Genomic DNA, 19,157 nt, shown 5'->3' with positions numbered 1-19,157 from the left:
GTATTATAAATACATATTTTGTTGCTGTATTTAAGAAATGACCAATTAAGCTACATGTGTTCTGTGATGCCTCAAGAAAGACTTATGGCACAGCAGCATACTTGGTAACAAATGAGCAAACAAATTTGCTTACAACAAAAGCCAGGGTGGCACTGTTGAACGGTCGAAGGGTGAAGGGTGAAGTTGAAGTTGAAGGGTGGCACTGTTGTGGCACGGTCATTGCCACAACTGGAGTTAACAGCTCTACTGCTAGGAGTAAGATTGGCTCATTATCTAACCAAAACCAAATAACATGCACTTTGAAGAAATAGTGGTATGGTCAGATAATGAGGCAATACGACAGTGGGTGCAAAATAACAACAGCAAAATGCCTTTCAAACTCCGATATGTACCCACAAAAGAGAATCCTGCTATCTCTCCAGAGGCCTGGCGTTGAAACAATGATCCAAAACTGAGATGTGGTTCTATGGACCTCAGTGGCTAGTCAGTAACCAGTGGCCTGAACAAAAACCACAAGTAATTGTAACCAATGTCACTGCTCCCACTGAGATTCCAGAACCACCCTGGACTTGGTAATTGATCCTACTCAGTACTCTGATCTAAATAAATTAATCAGAGTCACTCAAAGGGTGTTTTGAGTTCTTAAGAAAAATAGGAATCAAACATAAATACACTCATGTTCTGATATTTTGGGTAAAGCAAGTCCAAATCTAGACTTACGGGGGAAGACTTTGTGAATCTCCCTGATAGGACCAGTAATGATCTGGGTCTCTGGATTGACTTTAACCATTACAACATTTTTCAATGCGATGGGTGCATACACCATGCAAATGTTGATTTAGAAGTAAACCATCCATGGTTTCTCATCCGCAACCACTGGATAAGCAATCGTTCAGCACTCTACATGGTGGGGTACTAGATGCCCTCAGTTACATTGCCGACAACAGTAGCTGGCTTCCTCAAGAGCGCCAGACTGTAAAGTCAATTCTCAAATCCTGTGTAGTCTGCCAGAGGTACGACTGCTCTGGTGTGTCCCTATCCTGGACCTCAACCACTCCCTAAGGAACAAGATGTTCACCTTCGTCCTTTTAAGGGGGCCGCGTCCTTTTAAGGGGGCCGGGTGCTTGTGTACCAAAACTTCCTCAAACATACTAAATTGCTTGGTGAATAATATCTTCATGGTAAATGTTCCAACTTTTCCTAATGTATCAACATCATACCATGAACAGAAAAAAAGTTAAAACAAAAATCACAATTTAAAATTTGCTTTAAAAATATTAAAATGTCACCAATTTTTTTATTCATTATGATCTCAGAATTGCAGATAACCTTTATGTTCCTAATTGAAAAGCAGTGGACTCTGACCCATGTTTCCCCCCCCCCCCCCAGAATTATGTAGTAAACTACTACATGAAATATGCAAACTCTAATGTAATAGCAATAAAATATTATTAATTTGCATTAGTTAGTCATAGAAAAGGTACAGAAAATGAAATGAAGTGCCTAAGGTCGATTACACAATCGTTCAGCCAACGTTTTGGCTAATTTAATATAAAATCTACTTGTCTTAGAGCTGGTTACACAATAAAATGAATCACTAAATTAATTATATAGTAAATAGTTAGATTTGGCCTCAAACCCATTCTCCTCCCAAATCTCAAATATATACAAATGGTGCTGGAGCAGAGAGAGAGAGAGAGAGAGAGGGAAGGAGGCATCCATATTAAGAGTGTGGTGAATGAGAGTCTGAGAAGTGGGCCTCCCACAACACAAATTTCCTCCTGCAAGTTCTAGAAAGCAGCGTGACTTTCAACAAAGGAATATAGTTACAAAATGTTGATGCAATTTGCAAGACATAAGGAAAGTGCCACAGTTCGGTTAGTCTATTAGCTCAGATAAATTGGGCAATTATTTCTGTGCCTAGGATTAATCGCTAAGGTAAAGTAAAACAACACCTACGACGGTCTCGCTTCATGCAGGTCGTCGTTCAATCCCCGACCGTCCAAGTGATTGGGCACCATTCCTTTCCCCCCCCCCCCCGTCCCATTCCAAATCCTTATCCTGACCCCTTCCAAGTGCTATATAGTCGTAATGCCTTGACGCTTTCCACTGATAGTTACACACACAGAGATCACACTAACGTGAAGCATCAAATGAACAAATCATTAAGGCAGTGTCTAGGATGCTCCCGGACGCAGGTTCGAATCCTCGTCACGGCCCTTGTGGATTTGTTCCCTGATAGTTCCTTCCTTCCTCTATGGGGAGGAAGAAGTGTTGCAGCTGGCTTGGCGGATTGTTAATGACTCCTGACGCACTAATGTTTGCCTACTTTTCCACCTTATGAAATTGCTTTCTCCTGTATCCACATGGCATGTGTGGATCATCAAAGACTTCAAACAGTGGTTTGCAGAATTCAACACGGACATGGATCGCGTCATTGAGATCACCCGCTATATATCGAATCTCTACGATCTTTGGAAGTCAAATGATGAGCTGAAAGAGATTCAAGGATTGCTCCAGAAAATGTGTAGACCTAAATCTTCCCAAAATGTGTTAAGGGAAGTTTACTGGTGGCAATAAATTATAAAATAAAGTCTGCTTAAAAGTAATAAATACAATTAAATAGAATTTCTTGGATTAATTATCAAATCAATCACCGGTAGATTTCCCCACATTCCCCAATCTCAATTTTTGGATTTTATCCTTTACATGCAACTTTTTTTTTAATGAATTTATAGAAAAAGCCTGGATCTATTTTACATTTGTCTACTATGCCTTTCTCAAAGTTCCTTTCTGCCTCTCTCTTCACTGGTGTGTGTAATTGATTCTTGCTTGCTTGTAGTGCTGGTGTGTTTGTGGGTTAGGCCTCTTCCTATACTGAACCCATTTTCTTGTCTTTTCCTTTTCCTTGTCCTCTCCGGCTCTCTCACAATATCTGTTGAACCAATCCTGTTTTCTGGTACTGTATCTCTGTTTTGGTATGAATGTTTGTGCGCCTTCATTGTATATTTCGCAAAATTTAGCATACATCTCATTTACTTCCTTGCTTAGCAACAAGTCTGTCCAATTAAACTCTTTAAAGAATTTTATAAGTTCCTTATAGTGTTCTCTCTTGAAATCGAGTTTATCAACTGTTTCAATGTCCCCATTCTTTTCTAGGTTATATCGCAAAGCACACTTAATATCCAGCAGGACATAAACAGTTTTTCCCAAGGGAGGAAAGTACTGGATGTCTTATATCTCTTCTTCTTTCCTGGTAAATATGCAACCCGTTCTCGCAAATTTAATAAGTCAATATTGACTTATTAAATATGTGCATAGGTGACATACTTAACATAATAGTTTCCCTTGAAAAGCTTCATAGAAAACACCGACCTTACCTAACCTACTTAGTATGTTAAGATAAGCATCTTATTGCTTCGTAATTACAATTATTACCTAACCTATACCTATAATAGGTTAAGTAACAATTGTAATTACGAAGCTATAAGATGCTTATTTTAACATACTAAGTAGGTTAGGTAAGGTCGGTGTTTTCTATGAAGCTTTTCAAGGGAAACTATTATGTTTAGTATGTCACCTATGCACGCAACTAATAAGTCAATATTGACTTATTAAATTTGCGAGAACGGGTTGGAATATGAGAGCCAGTACTGACGGAACATCCACTTCCCTCATTCTTGAGACCTGCTTGACGTGTTGATACATGAATGTCTCAAAATGAGGTTTACCAATCAACCTGTTCAAATTTCCTCCATTCCTTCTTCGTAGGCCTCCCAGTCTACTGCTATCAAGCTGAAGTCCCCCAGTACCAACAATCGTGATTTATTTTTATTTTGTCTTTTACTATAATCTTTCTTATGACCATTATGAGGTCCCTCTCATTTCTCATCCAGTTCCTCCTTTGTCCATGTGTTGCTTACTGGTGGGCTGTAGAGATTTACAGTTATCAGTTTATCATCCTGATTCCAAACTTGCAATGCTATTATATCAACTTCTCGAGGATTTTTGGTTACTAACACTCTTACCTTCCAGTGTTCTTTCGCCAGCACAGTCACTCCTACCCACTTCCTGACTTTCCCTGTCACGCCTCCAAACTGAATAGCCCCTTGGGAATTCGACGTCATATAAAGTATTTTCCTTAAGTTTCATCTCTGTTAGTGCTACAATATCTGGGATCTTAAGTTGAATTATATCTTTCATCTCCAGTATGTTATCGCACCCCATCTATGTTGGTATATCCCTTTCAGGAAATGTTCCATTTCCCTTTTTCTTTTACTACCCCATCCTTTAATGATTTTTTCATGCACCATTTCACCAGCTTTCCAGTCCCTAATACTTTGTAGAAAAAATATTTCTTTCTGCTTCATTTCTATTCCCATTTAGAAGTGTCGCTTCATTGAGTTTCATTTTCTCAACTGTCAATCAATCAACTGTTACTCACTACCTTTTTTTTCACACTCACACACACCCAGGAAGCAGCCCGTAGCAGCTGTCTAACTGCCAGATACCTATTTACTCCTAGGTAACAGGGGCATCAGGATGAAAGAAACGCTGCCCATTTGCTTCCGCCGGCTGCAGGGATCGAAACCCGGACCCTAGGTCCACGAGACTAGAGTGCTGTCAACTCAGTCACCAGAACCTGTTGCGAGGAAGGGTTACAAAGAATGGCTGTATGCATGTATGCATGTGTGTGTGTGTGTACTCACCTAGTTCACGTAGTTGTGTTTGCGGGGGTTGAGCTCTGGCTCTTTGGTCCCGCCTCTCAACCGTCAATCAACAGGTGTACAGATTCCTGAGCCTATTGGGCTCTATCATATCTACATTTGAAACTGTGTATGGAGTCAGCCTCCACCACATCACCCCCTAATGCATTCCATTTGTCAACCACTCTGACACTAAAAAAAGTTCTTTCTAATATCTCTGTGGCTCATTTGGGCACTCAGTTTCCACCTGTGTCCCCTTGTGCGTGTTGCCCTTGTGTTAAATAGACTGTCTTTATCTACCCTATCAATTCCCTTCAGAATCTTGAATGTGGTGATCATGTCCCCCCTAACTCTTCTGTCTTCCAGCGAAGTGAGGTTTAATTCCCGTAGTCTCTCCTCGTAGCTCATACCTCTCAGCTCGGGTACTAGTCTGGTGGCAAACCTTTGAACCTTTTCCAGTTTTGTCTTATCCTTGACTAGATATGGACTCCATGCTGGGGCTGCATACTCCAGGATTTGCCTGACATATGTGGTATACAAAGTTCTGAATGATTCTTTACACAAGTTTCTGAATGCCGTTCGTATGTTGGCCAGCCTGGCATATGCCGCTGGTGTTATCCGCTTGATATGTGCTGCAGGAGACAGGTCTGGCGTGATATCAACCCCCAAGTCTTTTTCCTTCTCTGACTCCTGAAGAATTTCCTCTCCCAGATGATACCTTGTATCTGGCTTCCTGCTCCCTACACCTATCTTCATTACATTACATTTGGTTGGGTTAAACTCTAACAACCATTTGTTCGACCATTCCTTCAGCTTGTCTAGGTCTTCTTGAAGCCTCAAACAGTCCTCTTCTGTTTTAATCCTTCTCATAATATTAGCATCGTCCGCAAACATTGAGAGAAATGAATCGATACCCTCCGGGAGATCATTTACATACATCAGAAACAAGATAGGACCGAGTACAGAGCCCTGTGGGACTCCACTGGTGACTTCACGCCAATCGGAGGTCTCACTCCTCACCATAACTCTCTGCTTCCTATTGCTTAGGTATTCCCTTATCCACTGGAGCACCTTACCAGCTACACCTGCCTGTCTCTCCAGCTTATGTACCAGCCTCTTATGCAGTACTGTGTCAAAGGCTTTCCGACAATCCAAGAAAATGCAGTCCGCCCGGCCCTCTCTTTCTTGCTTAATCTTTGTCACCTGATCGTAGAATTCTATGAAGCCTGTAAGGCAAGATTTACCCTCCCTGAACCCATGTTGGCGATTTGTCACGAAGTCCCTTCTATCCAGATGTGTTACCAGGTTTTTTCTCACGATCTTCTCCATCACCTTGCATGGTATACAAGTCAAGGACACTGGCCTGTAGTTCAGTGCCTCTTGCCTGTAGCCCTTTTTGTATATTGGGACCACATTCGCCGTCTTCCATATTTCTGGTAGGTCTCCCGTCTCCAGTGACTTACTATACACTATGGAGAGTGGCAAGCAAAGTGCCTCTGCACACTCTTTCAGTATCCATGGTGAGATCCCATCTGGACCAACAGCCTTTCTAACATCCAGATCCAGCAGGTGTCTCTTGACCTCCTCTCTTGTAATTTCGAACTCTTCCAAGGCCACCTGGTTTACCTTCCTTTCTCCTAGCACAGTGACCTCACCTTGTTCTATTGTGAAGACCTCCTGGAACCTCTTGTTGAGTTCTTCACACACTTCTCTGTCATTTTCAGTATACCTGTCCTCGCCTGTTCGAAGTTTCAATACCTGTTCTTTCACTGTTGTTTTCCTTCTGATGTGACTGTGGAGTAGCTTTGGTTCGGTCTTGGCTTTGTTTGCTATATCATTTTCAAAACTTTTCTCTGCTTCTCTTCTCACCCTGACGTACTCATTCCTGGTTCTCTGGTATCTCTCTCTGCTTTCTGGTGTTCTGTTATTCCGGAAGTTCCTCCACGCCCTTTTGTTCAGTTTCTTTGCTTCCATACATGCCCTATTATACCATGGATTCTTCTGTTGCTTCTCGGATTTTTCCCTTTGGGCCGGGATGAACCTGTTTACTGCCTCCTGACACTTTTGGGTAACATAGTCCATCATACCCTGTACAGACTTATCTCTGAGGACTGTGTCCCAAGGTATTTCACTTATGAAACTTCTCATCTGTTCATAATTTCCCTTTCGGTATGCCAGCCTTTTGATTCCTAGTTCTTTTTTGGGGGAGATAAGTCCTAGCTCTACCAGGTACTCAAAGTTCAATACACTGTGGTCACTCATTCCCAAGGGCACTTCCATCTTAACTTCTCTTATATCCCACTCATTTAGGGTAAATATCAAATCAAGCATTGCTGGTTCATCTTCTCCTCTCATTCTTGTTGGTTCTTTGATGTGCTGGCTTAGAAAGTTTCTTGTTGCCACGTCCAGCAGCTTAGCCCTCCATGTTTCTGGTTCTCCATGCGGGTCTCTGTTCTTCCAATCTATCTTCCCATGGTTGAAGTCTCCCATAATTAGTAGTCCAGATCCATTCCTGCTAGCAACAGAAGCTGCTCTTTCTATTATGTTAATGGTGGCCATGTTGTTTCTATCATATTCTTGTCTAGGTCTTCTGTCATTTGGTGGTGGATTATATATGACTACGACTATAATTTTTTTCCCTCCATTTGTTACGGTACCTGCTATGTAGTCACTGAAACCTTCACAGCCCTGAATATCCATCTCCTCAAAATCCCAGCCTTTTCTTACCAGCAGAGCTACACCACCCCCACCTCTTCCTTCCCTCTCTTTCCTCATAACATAATAGTCCTGTGGGAACACTGCGTTTGTTATCGTTTTCGTGATCTTTGTTTCTGTGAGGGCTATTATGTCTGGGTTTTCCTCTAGTACCCGTTCTCCAAGCTCATATGCTTTATTTGTAATTCCATCTATATTAGTGTACATCGCTTTGAGGCTCACTTTCTTCTGTCCCTTCTCAAATCGCCTCCTTGGTGAGTGTTCTGCTGGTGGGGGAGGCTGTTCCATGGGTGTGAGGACCTGTGAGGTGGATAACAGGGTCTCAGAGGATACTGGGATAAGGGGCGGGGGATCCACTGAAGGGGGAGGGTATGGGGTGAAAGGGGAGGGAGGACGGGAAGGAAAGGGGGGGGAGGGAGGACTCGGGAGGAGGGGAGGGGTAGAAGGGTGGGGATTGGGTGTGGGGGGAGGGAGATTTGGCTGAACATTTGAGTGGGGGCAGGGAAGGTTTGGGGTAGGGGGGTTTTCTATGTGTGTGTGTGTGTGTGTGTGTGTGTGTGTGTGTGTGTGTGTGTGTGTGTGTGTGTGTGAGCGTGTGCACAAAGAGGGGGGGGGAGTAGGAGAGGCGAAGAGAGGGAGGGGAGGGAGAGCGAGGGAGGAGAGGGAGAGAGGAGGAGAGAGGGAGATCGGGAAAGAAGGAGAGGGAGAGAGAGAGAGAGAGAGAGAGAGAGAGAGAGAGAGAGAGAGAGAGAGAGAGAGAGAGAGAGAGAGAGAGAGAGAGAGAGAGAGAGAGAGAGAGAAGGGAGGGGTGAGAGACAGAGAGGGGGAGAGTGTGTGTATGGGGGATGTGTGGGTAACTGGGGGGTGGGAGGGGAAGAGAGGGGGAGAGAGGGGGATAGAGGAGGGAGGGGGTGAGAGAGAGAGAGAGGGAGAGAGTGTGTGTATGGGGGATGTGTGGGTAACTGGGGGGTGGGAGGGGAAGAGAGGGTGAGAGAAGGGGAGAGAGGAGGGAGGGGGTGAGAGAGAGAGAGGGAGAGAGTGTGTGTATGGGGGATGTGTGGGTAACTGGGGGGTGGGAGGGGGCGGAGATGGTCACTTCTGGTCAGGTGTGTGTGTGTGTGCGTGTGTATTTGCGGTCAGTCATGGAGGGGGTGTGTGGGAGTGGGGGGGGGGGAGTGTATTGGGTTAGTGAGATTGGGGATAAGAGAGGGGGTGGAGTATGAGTGAGGTCTTATCCCATTTCCACATGTTACGACCCTGGGTTCTTCAGTGGAAACAAGAGGTCAAATTGAGCTAAATAAACTACTTTGTATTATGTGGGATGCTTGCCGATGTGTCTCTGTTCGATATCTTCCTTGCCAGACGTAAGACGAATCTTGTTTCTCACAGAGCATTTAAAGACTGAGCTTGTGGTTGATTATTAGTTAATAAAATAGGCATCAACTGTGTTTACAAATGATTAGAAAGTATTAGTAAAGTAGATCTGAGTAAACTTGGATATAGGGCTGCTGTACGATTAGCTGAGTAGTCGGCTGGCAGCGAGTCAGCTGGAGGAAGCTGAAACTGGAGATGCTTCTCCTTCTCTGGCTGGCGTCGTGGTGAAAACAACCTTCTCCTCTTCCTCCTGCTTCTCTCCATTACCTATTTCTGTGTCTAATTTACCAAGATAAGTACTGTGTTGTGTTCACATTTTCTGGCATAAGTGTGTTCTGTGTGTAGAGTATTAATGTGTATTAATTAATTAGGTGATCACTAGTGTTTATATTGCTAAGTTACTCTAAGGGGGGTCCCACTGGAACCACGTGGGCTCCAGTAGTACCAGTAAGCTACCTAGAGTCCTTGCTAGTGTTTCTTGCCTAGTAGACTTTGCCCTAGCTTGTGCTCATTGTGAAACCTTGTATCCTGCTTATGTTGACCAAGGCTTTTAACATAAGATAGTGTGGTAAAGTAATTATTGTTATTGGTGTGAATGTATATGGGGGTTGTTAAGAGGGTTTAATAAATAAGTTAGTTTTAAAGGAGTATCCATTCTTCCTGTGTAGGAGATCTATGATCTACCTCCAGGCTAACATTTTCAGTAAGCCACTATAAGTATAACTCTTATATTTTTATTGGGGGCCGGGTCTTTATGATCTCCAATACTTGGGATACATCTTAATTCTAACTGCTGACCCTACTCCATAATACTAGACCCCCACATAGCAGACACATAATCCTTAACACCACACAAGGTGTGGTGTTAATCCTTTCTACCCTGACTGAGCGTTTGTGTGTGTGTGTGTGTGCACATATATGTTTTTGTGTGTGCATGCGTGTGTGCGTGCATACGTACGTGCACGTGCGTGCGTGTGTCACGAGGGTCCCGTAAGTGTCAACCTCTAGCCAAAATGAGCTACTTTGATATTTTAAATATATATATGATATACTGAACAAGAATTTGATAATATTTTACCTACCTACCTACCAGTCAGTAGGTACCTACCAGTCAGCCTCCCGCTCGCACAACTAGATGAATTAGGACGATGTCTGGATGATGAATTGATCCGTCGTCGCCTCCCACGTGATGATTCACTAAGTTCCAGTAGATTGATGATGGCGGTTCTTCTCTATCTAACACAAAACTAGGGAGTCAGTCACTGTATCGTTGTATCTGTTGTGTTACAGTTCACTAATTTACTGTACCACTGATTTTTGGAGCCCAAATGTAAACAAAGCCTCGTGGCCCGCCCACATGGCCTGTCTGGTGAATTCACTGTTTAACACAAAGTTCTAGTGATAACATGGTATTTTTCTTTCCTATTCACGGTGGTTATACACTTTGTGATACCCTAGATCTGTAATCTGTCACTGTAGCCTTAATTAACCCAAAAATATTGGCATTTATCGTAGAGCGTGACCCCGCAACCCTCCCTCGACAGCTGACTCCCCTCGACAGCGCTGACTGACTCGACTGTGTGTGTGTGTGTGTGAGTGTGTGTACTAGTTGTGCTTGCGGGGGTTGAGCACTGGCTGTTTGGTCGCGCCTCTCTATTGTCAATCAACTGGTGTACCGGTTCCTGAGCCTCTGGGCTATATCATATCTACATTTTACACTGTGTATGGAGTCAGTCTCCTCCACATCACTTCCTATTGCATTCCATTCGTCTACTACTCTGACACTGAAAAAAATCTTTCTAATGTCTCTATGGCTCATTTGGGCACTCAATTTCCACCTGGGTTCCATAGTGCATGTGCCCCTTGTGTTAAATAGCGTGTATGAATACGTACATGATAAATTGAACGAATATTATATAGAATAATACTCTCTTTTTTCAGATTTAAATCATGATTCCCGCTTAGATGATCAACCAAAAATTGATTTGTCTCTCACCTTGTGCGATGGTAAGATAATTCTCTTATAAATTCTCGGAATTAGCATTAACATCCTCCGATTTTATATATATATATATATATATATATATATATATATATATATATATATATATATGAATACATATATGTATGTATATATATATATATATATATATATATATATATATATATATATATATATATATATATATATACTGAAAACTCACACCCCAGAAGTGACTCGAACTCATACTCCCAGGAGCAACGCAACTGGTATGTACAAGACGCCTTAATCCGCTTGACCATCACGACCGGACAAAATGAGGTGATAGCCGAGGCTATTTGAACCACCCCACCGCCGGCACTCGGATAGTATTCTTGGGCATAGCATTTTACCAAAAAAAATTAAATGGTAAAATGGTAAAATTTTACCATTTTACCATTTTATCACCTCTTTTGTCCGGTCGTGATGGTCAAGTGGATTAAGGCGTCTTGTACATACCAGTTGCGTTGCTCCTGGGAGTATGGGTTCGAGTCACTTCTGGGGTGTGAGTTTTCAGTTGCATTTTGTCCTGGGGACCATTCTGGTTTGTTCGCATATATATATATATATATATATATATATATATATATATATATATATATATATATATATATATATATATATATATATATGTATATATATATATATATATATATGTCGTACCTAGTAGCCAGAACGCACTTCTCAGCCTACTATGCAAGGCCCGATTTGCCTAATAAGCCAAGTTTTCCTGAATTAATATATTTTCTCTATTTTTTTTCTTATGAAATGATAAAGCTACCCATTTCATTATGCATGAGGTCAATTTTTTTTATTTGAGTTAAAATTAACATAGATATACGACCAAACCTAACCAACCCTACCTAACCTAACCTAACCTATCTTTATAGGTTAGGTTAGGTTAGGTTAGGTAGCCGAAAAAGTTAGGTTAGGTTAGGTTAGGTAGGTTAGGTAGTCGAAAAACAATTATTTCATGAAAACTTGGCTTATTAGGCAAATCAGGCCTTGCATAGTAGGCTGAGAAGTGCGTTCTGGCTACTAGGTACGACATGTATATATATATATATATATATATATATATATATATATATATATATATATATATATATATATATATATATGTCGTACATATATATATATATATATATATATATATATATATATATATATATATGTATACATATATATATATATATATATATATATATATATATATATATATAAATATATATATATATATGTCGTACCTAGTAGCCAGAACGCACTTCTCGGCCTACTATTCAAGGCCCGATTTGCCTAATAAGCCAAGTTTTCATGAATTAATTGGTTTTCGACTACCTAACCTACCTAACCTAACCTAACCTAACTTTTTTGGCTACCTAACCTAACCTAACCTATAAAGATAGGTTAGGTTAGGTTAGGTAGGGTTGGTTAGGTTCGGTCATATATCTATGTTAATTTTAACGCCAATAAAAAAAATTTACCTCATACATAATGAAATGGGTAGATTTATCATTTCATAAGAAAAAAATTAGAGAAAATATATTAATTCATGAAAACTTGGCTTATTAGGCAAATCGGGCCTTGAATAGTAGGCTGAGAAGTGCGTTCTGGCTACTAGGTACGACATACATATATATATATATATATATATATATGTCGTACCTAGTAGCCAGAACTCACTTCTCAGCCTACTATGCAAGACCCGATTTGCCTAATAAGCCAAGTTTTCATGAATTAATTATTTTTCGACTACCTAACCTACCTAACCTAACCTAACCTAACTTTTTCGGCTACCTAACCCAACCTAACCTTTAGAGATAGGTTAGGTTAGGTTAGGTAGGGTTGGTTAGGTTCGGTCATATATCTACGTTAATTTTAACTCCAATAAAATAAAATTGACCTCATACATAAGGAAATGGGTAGCTTTATCATTTCATAAGAAAAAAATAGAGAAAATATATTAATTCAGGAAAACTTGGCTTATTAGGCAAATCGGGCCTTGCATAGTAAGCTGAGAAGTGCGTTCTGGCTACTAGGTACGACATATATATATATATATATATATATATATATATATATATATATATATATATATATATATATATATATATACATATATACATATACCAGAAAACTCCTCACCCCAAAAGGATTTGAACCAGACAGCCAAGGACTTCATGCGCCTTAGTGTGTCTGGTATTTTCACCGCTAGTACACAACGACTGTTAAAATAATTGAAAGTCGTAAGACATTTAACCCAATTCCCAACAGCTCTCGATGACTTTTTTGGGCATAGATATTTCATCAAATCATCTCACTTGCAGGGGGCCACATGAGTATCATTTGTGTGAAGAAGCTTGAATGGTCCCCAAGCCAATATGCAACAGAAAACTCATCACCCCAGAAGGAATTGAACCCAGACAGCCAGGGGGACTCTATGCACCTTTGTATATCCAGTACTTTCACCACTAAGCCACAACAACTGTTAAAAGAATTGAAAGTCATACGACACTTAATCCAATTCACAACATCACTCGGTGACCTTTTCGGGCACAGATATTTCATATTCATGTAAAGTGACTCGATGAAATATCTGTGCCCAAAATTGTCGCCGAGTGATGTTGGGAATTGGGTTATGGTTCTGACGACTTTTGAATTCTTTTAACAGTCGTTGTGGCCTAGTGGTGAAAATTCTGAACACGATTATTCAAACATCCAGGTGCATGGAGCACCTGGATGTCTGGGTTTGAATCCTAATAGGGTGTGGAGTTTTCTGTTGCATATTGGCTTTGGGACCATGATTTCTGTCCTTGGATTACTATGATGTCATTAAGCCTCCACTCTCTGTAACTCTCCCACTTATTTTATATTCAGCTAGTTAGGGTTCAGACCACGCTACTTAACATTGTCTCCAATCCAAGGTGGTCAAGACAGGGACAATAATATTTAATATGATTTTTCAAAAATTTACTTTGAATATTATATATAATTATAATTCGATTTGCAGCTCTTCACCTTCAATAGTCACTAGTAAATATATTCTAAGATTAAGATGATGATGAGATTAAGCCACTTCTGGGTGGCTTAATCTTCATCAATTAATCACTTCTCCGTCCTCACTCATTATTGCTCTGATGAAGGCGAATTAAGCCGATAACACATTCAGCATTCTCAAATTTTTTAAATGTGTTTTTTTTCTGCAGTAACAGTTGCCTGTTACTAAATCTTCCTTACACCTTGTACAGCCACTTCAGCTGTCCCTGGGAACAGTGCCTTCAGCTTGTCTCGACACCTGCGGCAGATAAGGGTCTTGTTGAAGTCAGCCGCGGCTCTCACCTCCACCACACTCAGGTGGGTCATAAAATATGATTAGAAGGAAGGACTGATAACATAAGAGAGAAAGGGTGATGGTGAGATCAAACAGACTCAGGATTAAGTGTTGATGAGTGAATGGTGAAAGGTTTAGCTGGATGATTACTACGTGATGATGAGCTTTTGGTGATTTATGTTTCTTGGTTAGTGGTAACTAGGTTGGTAACTAGCTGTGGGGGACGTGTTGTTATGGCTTATGCTTACAAAGCCTTACAAAGGAAGTCAAACGTTTGCAAACACTGACATCCATATTGAGTTCTATGTTTATGAAATGGTTATTGTGGAAGAGAACAGAGTAAGGCGCATTTCTGTGTGGTTACCTATGAGAGACAACAGTGAATGGCGAGTATTTGAATTGTTATGGTGAGAGACAACGATGTTAGGCGTTTATCTGAATGGTTATGGAAGGGGACAACAATGTTAGGGCGTTTATCTGAATGATTTCTTTGTGGGAGACAGCAATTTTTGTTATCAATCTGAATGGTTATGGTTGGAGACAACAATATAAGACTTGATCTAAATGACAATGGAAGTTAAGAACAATGAAAGGTCTGTATCTGAATGGTTTTATTGGGAGAAAACTTATATAAGGCGTAGTATCTGAATAGGTTATTGTGATAGACAACAGATAGATAGATTTTTGGGACTGGGGGTGACTGTTAACTAAATGAAAGCCCTTAAAAAGATAAAACCATCACCAGAAAAGGTCTTCATCTGACATAACTAAAGTAAATAACTCTGAGAAGCCCAAACATCAGAAGCCACAATTTAAGTGGCAGGAAGGCAGCAAGGCAGCAAGGCAGCAAGGCTGCAAGGCTGCAAGGCAGCAAGGCAGCAAGGCAGCAAGGCCGCAAGGCAGCAAGGCAGCAAGGCAGCAAGGCAGCAAGCAAACTTGTGATATTTATCCAGTAAAACCCGTTGTAAATGAAGCTCCTGATAAGAAAGATGCTACATAAGCTCCAACAAGATTTAAATATTGTTTGCTCTGTTATGAAGAACATTCGATATATCAATGCACTAAGTATCTTGACCTTTGTTAGTAGCGTTAGTCGTTTGCAACATTTCCAACGTTGTACGAGCTATGGAAGCTCTATCCACACTGCAACGAATACTCCAACAGCCACGATGACTCTAAACAATGGGAGGAATAAACTCCAGGTTAGAGGGCAGTTTGATGAAGGATTGCAGAAAAGTTTTGTTACTCAAAAAGTAGCAACTGCATTAACGCTTTAAGCCAGTAATACAGGTCACCCTTAACAAAAACAGTGGACAATGTGGTTAAGCCATGTATTCGTTTGAGCAATAACATTAAACCTGTCTTCACTATCGTTGTATAAACTACTCCGTCAGATCTACGAGTATATCAGGGGCCAGACGCCGGCTCTCAGGAAGAGCAAAAGGGCTGGCTTCTGGCCCCTAATTTGTTATCAGAAGGTCAGCGACGGCCGGCTTGCGGCCCCTTAATATTTTACTTGAATTTCGGCGGCCAGCTTCCGTCATCTGGAATTAGTCGATGAAAGACGTTAATAGCCAGTCATAATCTCCTTTAGTTTATATTGTACTTCTATCTCAAAAAGTTAACGATAATATTCAAGCAAGTCCAAAAATATTGCTACTACCCTACTAAACACACACCAAATTGATCGCTAATCTCTAAGCTAATATATTAATAATGTGTTTAAATATCCTTGTAGCTTCACTAAGTTATTATTATAGTGAGAGTTAAACCAAGGTGTTTAATACATTGAAATAAAATTAGCTTAAGTAATAATTACTAATTTAAGATAAAAGGTATACTAATTTATTATAATTTATGACCATTCAGACTTTAGCAGTCTGCACACTAATACACAAAGTGACAAACTTATAAAAGAAACTATAAATATACACAATCGATCACGCAGCATAAATTACAAATATTTGCAACAAATATTTTTTTGCAAACAAAGCAAAGACATTTATGCAAAATATCACATAATGTTCAAGTATGACATTTACACAAACTTTCACATTTAGATGCAAAGTAAGATTTTTACATGAATATCATATTTACACACAAAGTACGTTTTTATGTGAATATTGCATTTACACACAAAGCATTACATTTACACAAAATATTACATTTACACACAAAGCATTACATTTACACAAAATATCACATTTACACACAAAGCATGACATTTACACACACAAAGCATGACATTTACACAAAATATCACATTTACCTACACTGTATGACATTTACATACAATATTACATTTACACACAAAACATAACTTTACACGAAAAACAACATTTGCACAAATATAAAAAATTGCACATACACCTGTATAAATCAAAATGCACTTTCACAAAAAATACTAAATTTTATAATGTACATCACTTGCACAAAATCCTTACACAGTCACTAAACAAATTCACTTTCACACATGGTCCATTTTTTCACAAAAAACAACACATGCAGAACCTGCACAAATATTACCACGCACAACTTGCACAGACTCACTCACACAGTTTGCACAGAAACAGTCAATTCAAAACTTGTACAAATGCAATCATTATTCAACTTTAAACAAATACATTTATAATACAATGTGCACCTATACAATCACTGCACAACTTGCAGAAATAGATACAATACTCGAACGAAATCATTACACAACTTGCACAAATGGCATCAATGCACAATTTGCACAATCAATACTCAATTAGGATAAACATCCTCCTCGATATCAAGTCAATTATAGCATGATGTTGCTATGTTTGACCCAAAATAGCTTCCCTAAACGTCATTCTCATAGTGTCACAGATATGTATCATGCATCTAGCATCCAATCCACAAAATGGCTCAATCCACACAAACAAATATATTTATGCATATATATTTTCAGTATTATTTATGCTGAACTGTTCTCTCACCAATATTTCTTAACCTCATTCAATTTATATCCGTTGTTTTAATATATTAAAATACATCAATTATATCCTCTTGTTACACTCATTCTCTCACACCCAGTCATGTCACTAATATATATTTAACAAATCGTCCAGTAGTCTTATTGGATTTAGCTTTAGTTGTCTTAGGTTAAGGTAGGTTAGGTTAGATTAGGTGGGGTTAGAATGGGTTAAGTTGGGTTAGGTTAGGTTAGGTTAGGATGGGTCAAGTTGGGTTAGGTTAGGTTAGGTGGGGTCAAGTTGGGTTAGGTTAGGTTAGGTTAGGATGGGTCAAGTTGGGTTAGGTTAGGTTAGGTGGGGTCAAGTTGGGTTAGGTTAGGATGGGTCAAGTTGGGTTAGGTTAGGTTAGGTGAGGTTAGGATGGGTCAAGATGAGTTAGGTTAGGTGAAGTTAGGATGGGTCTAGTTGGGTTAGGTTAGGTGAGGTTAGGATGGGTCAAGTTGGGTTAGGTTAGGTTAGGTTGGGTTATGTTAGGTTAGGTTAGGTTTGGATGGGTCAACTTGGGTTAGGTTAGGTTACTTCAAGTTAGTTTAGGACAGGTTTCCAACCCGCATGAACCGAGACCGTCACTCTGCCATCCCTGGCCCCACACTCCTCCCCCCTTCAGAGAAAAAAAAATGTGGCTACTAGAATAGTAGTCATATTTTTTTGTAAGAGTATACAGAGAAAAAAAGGAAAATCTATGACATAAAAGAAAATCAATCAAAAACAACAATTTCTCTGCAAGAAAAGTAAGTACAAAGGAATTCTCTGAAAGAAAAACACATACACAAAAAAAAACAGGGAAGTAAATAAATTGGACATGGAATATTTAATGTCACAGGAGAACCTACCAAAAAAAAATATATATATAACTAAAGCATGATAGTTGGTAAATGGCTTCCTGTGGCCCAGATGAATGTTACTCAGGCAACCGGGACAGAGCGTCAGCTATCACGTTGAGCTGGCCCGGTAGGTGGATAATGGAAAGATTGAAGTCCTGTAGGTACAATGCCCACCTGAGGATGCGTTTATTTTTTTTCTTCATTTGATTCATGAAGACTAGTGGGTTATGGTCCGTGTACACTTCCACTATATTACCTGTGAGGTAGACTTCGATTTTTTTACATGTTAACACTAGCACCAATGCCTCTTTTTCTACCACTGAATAATTGCGTTGCGCCTTGTCAAATTTCACAGAGTAATAATATACTGGGTGTTCCACTTGATCATCCCCAGTTTGCAACAACACTGCACCAGCACCCGAGTCAGACACGTCAACATGAATTTTAAATGGTCGATCGAACCTTGGACTAGCGAGCACTGGGGCGGAAGCTAAGATCAATTTCAAATTTTTAAATTCCTCTGCACAGTCTAATGACCACTTAAATTTAACGGCCTTCCGCAACAAGTCTGTGAGAGGAGTGGCAACACTGGAAAAGTTCTGACAAAAGCGTCGATAGTACTTTCTGACAAAAGCTGCGAGCAGCCGCGTCTAACAGCCTGGTTGATCAGTCCAGCAACCAGGAGGCCTGGTCGACGACCGGGCCGCGGGGACACTAAGCCCCGGAAGCACCTCAAGGTAGCCTCAAGGTAGTACGCACACATACCGATAAACCTTTAAATGTCCTTTTTAGACTGAAGCACGGGATACTCCAGAATGACACTGATTTTATCTTGCCGAGGTAACACTTTTCCTTGGCCCACTTCATATTTTGGCCAAAATGACACTTTTTTGCATTTAAGGTCAGATTTGCATTTTTCAAAACTGTGAACAACTGGCGTAACCTAGCTATGTGGTCAGCCCAATTACTATCAAAAATCACAATGTCATCTAAATACCCCCGACAATTTGGCACATTAGCGAGCAAAGAGTTCATTAGCCTCTGGAACGTGGCAGGGGCATTACGCAAGCCGAACGGTAACACTTGATACTCAAAAACACCCTCGGGTGTCACGAATGCAGTTAGTTGTTTAGCACGTTCAGTGAGCAGCATTTGATAATACCCCCTCGAGAGGTCAAATTTCGAGAC

The 19,157-nt window shown here is 40.3% G+C and overlaps 1 protein-coding gene across 2 annotated transcripts in view; it reads left to right on the top strand.

The window, feature by feature from the left end:
- LOC123772838 (glucoside xylosyltransferase 1) overlaps positions 1-19,157 on the top strand; it is a 155,958-nt gene that overhangs the window by 74,871 nt on the left and 61,930 nt on the right. For both annotated transcript variants that reach the window (XR_011228170.1, XM_069323214.1), the window contains exons 4-5: positions 10,737-10,802; positions 14,064-14,169. The gene's annotated coding sequence lies outside the window, so the exon portion shown is untranslated. The remainder of the gene's footprint in view (positions 1-10,736; positions 10,803-14,063; positions 14,170-19,157) is intronic.

This window comes from Procambarus clarkii, chromosome 12 (genome assembly GCF_040958095.1).
Source record: "Procambarus clarkii isolate CNS0578487 chromosome 12, FALCON_Pclarkii_2.0, whole genome shotgun sequence".
NCBI classification, from domain to species: Eukaryota; Metazoa; Arthropoda; class Malacostraca; order Decapoda; family Cambaridae; genus Procambarus; species Procambarus clarkii.
Note: the sequence above shows the minus strand (reverse complement) of the source record. Positions and strands in the feature narration are given on the sequence as shown.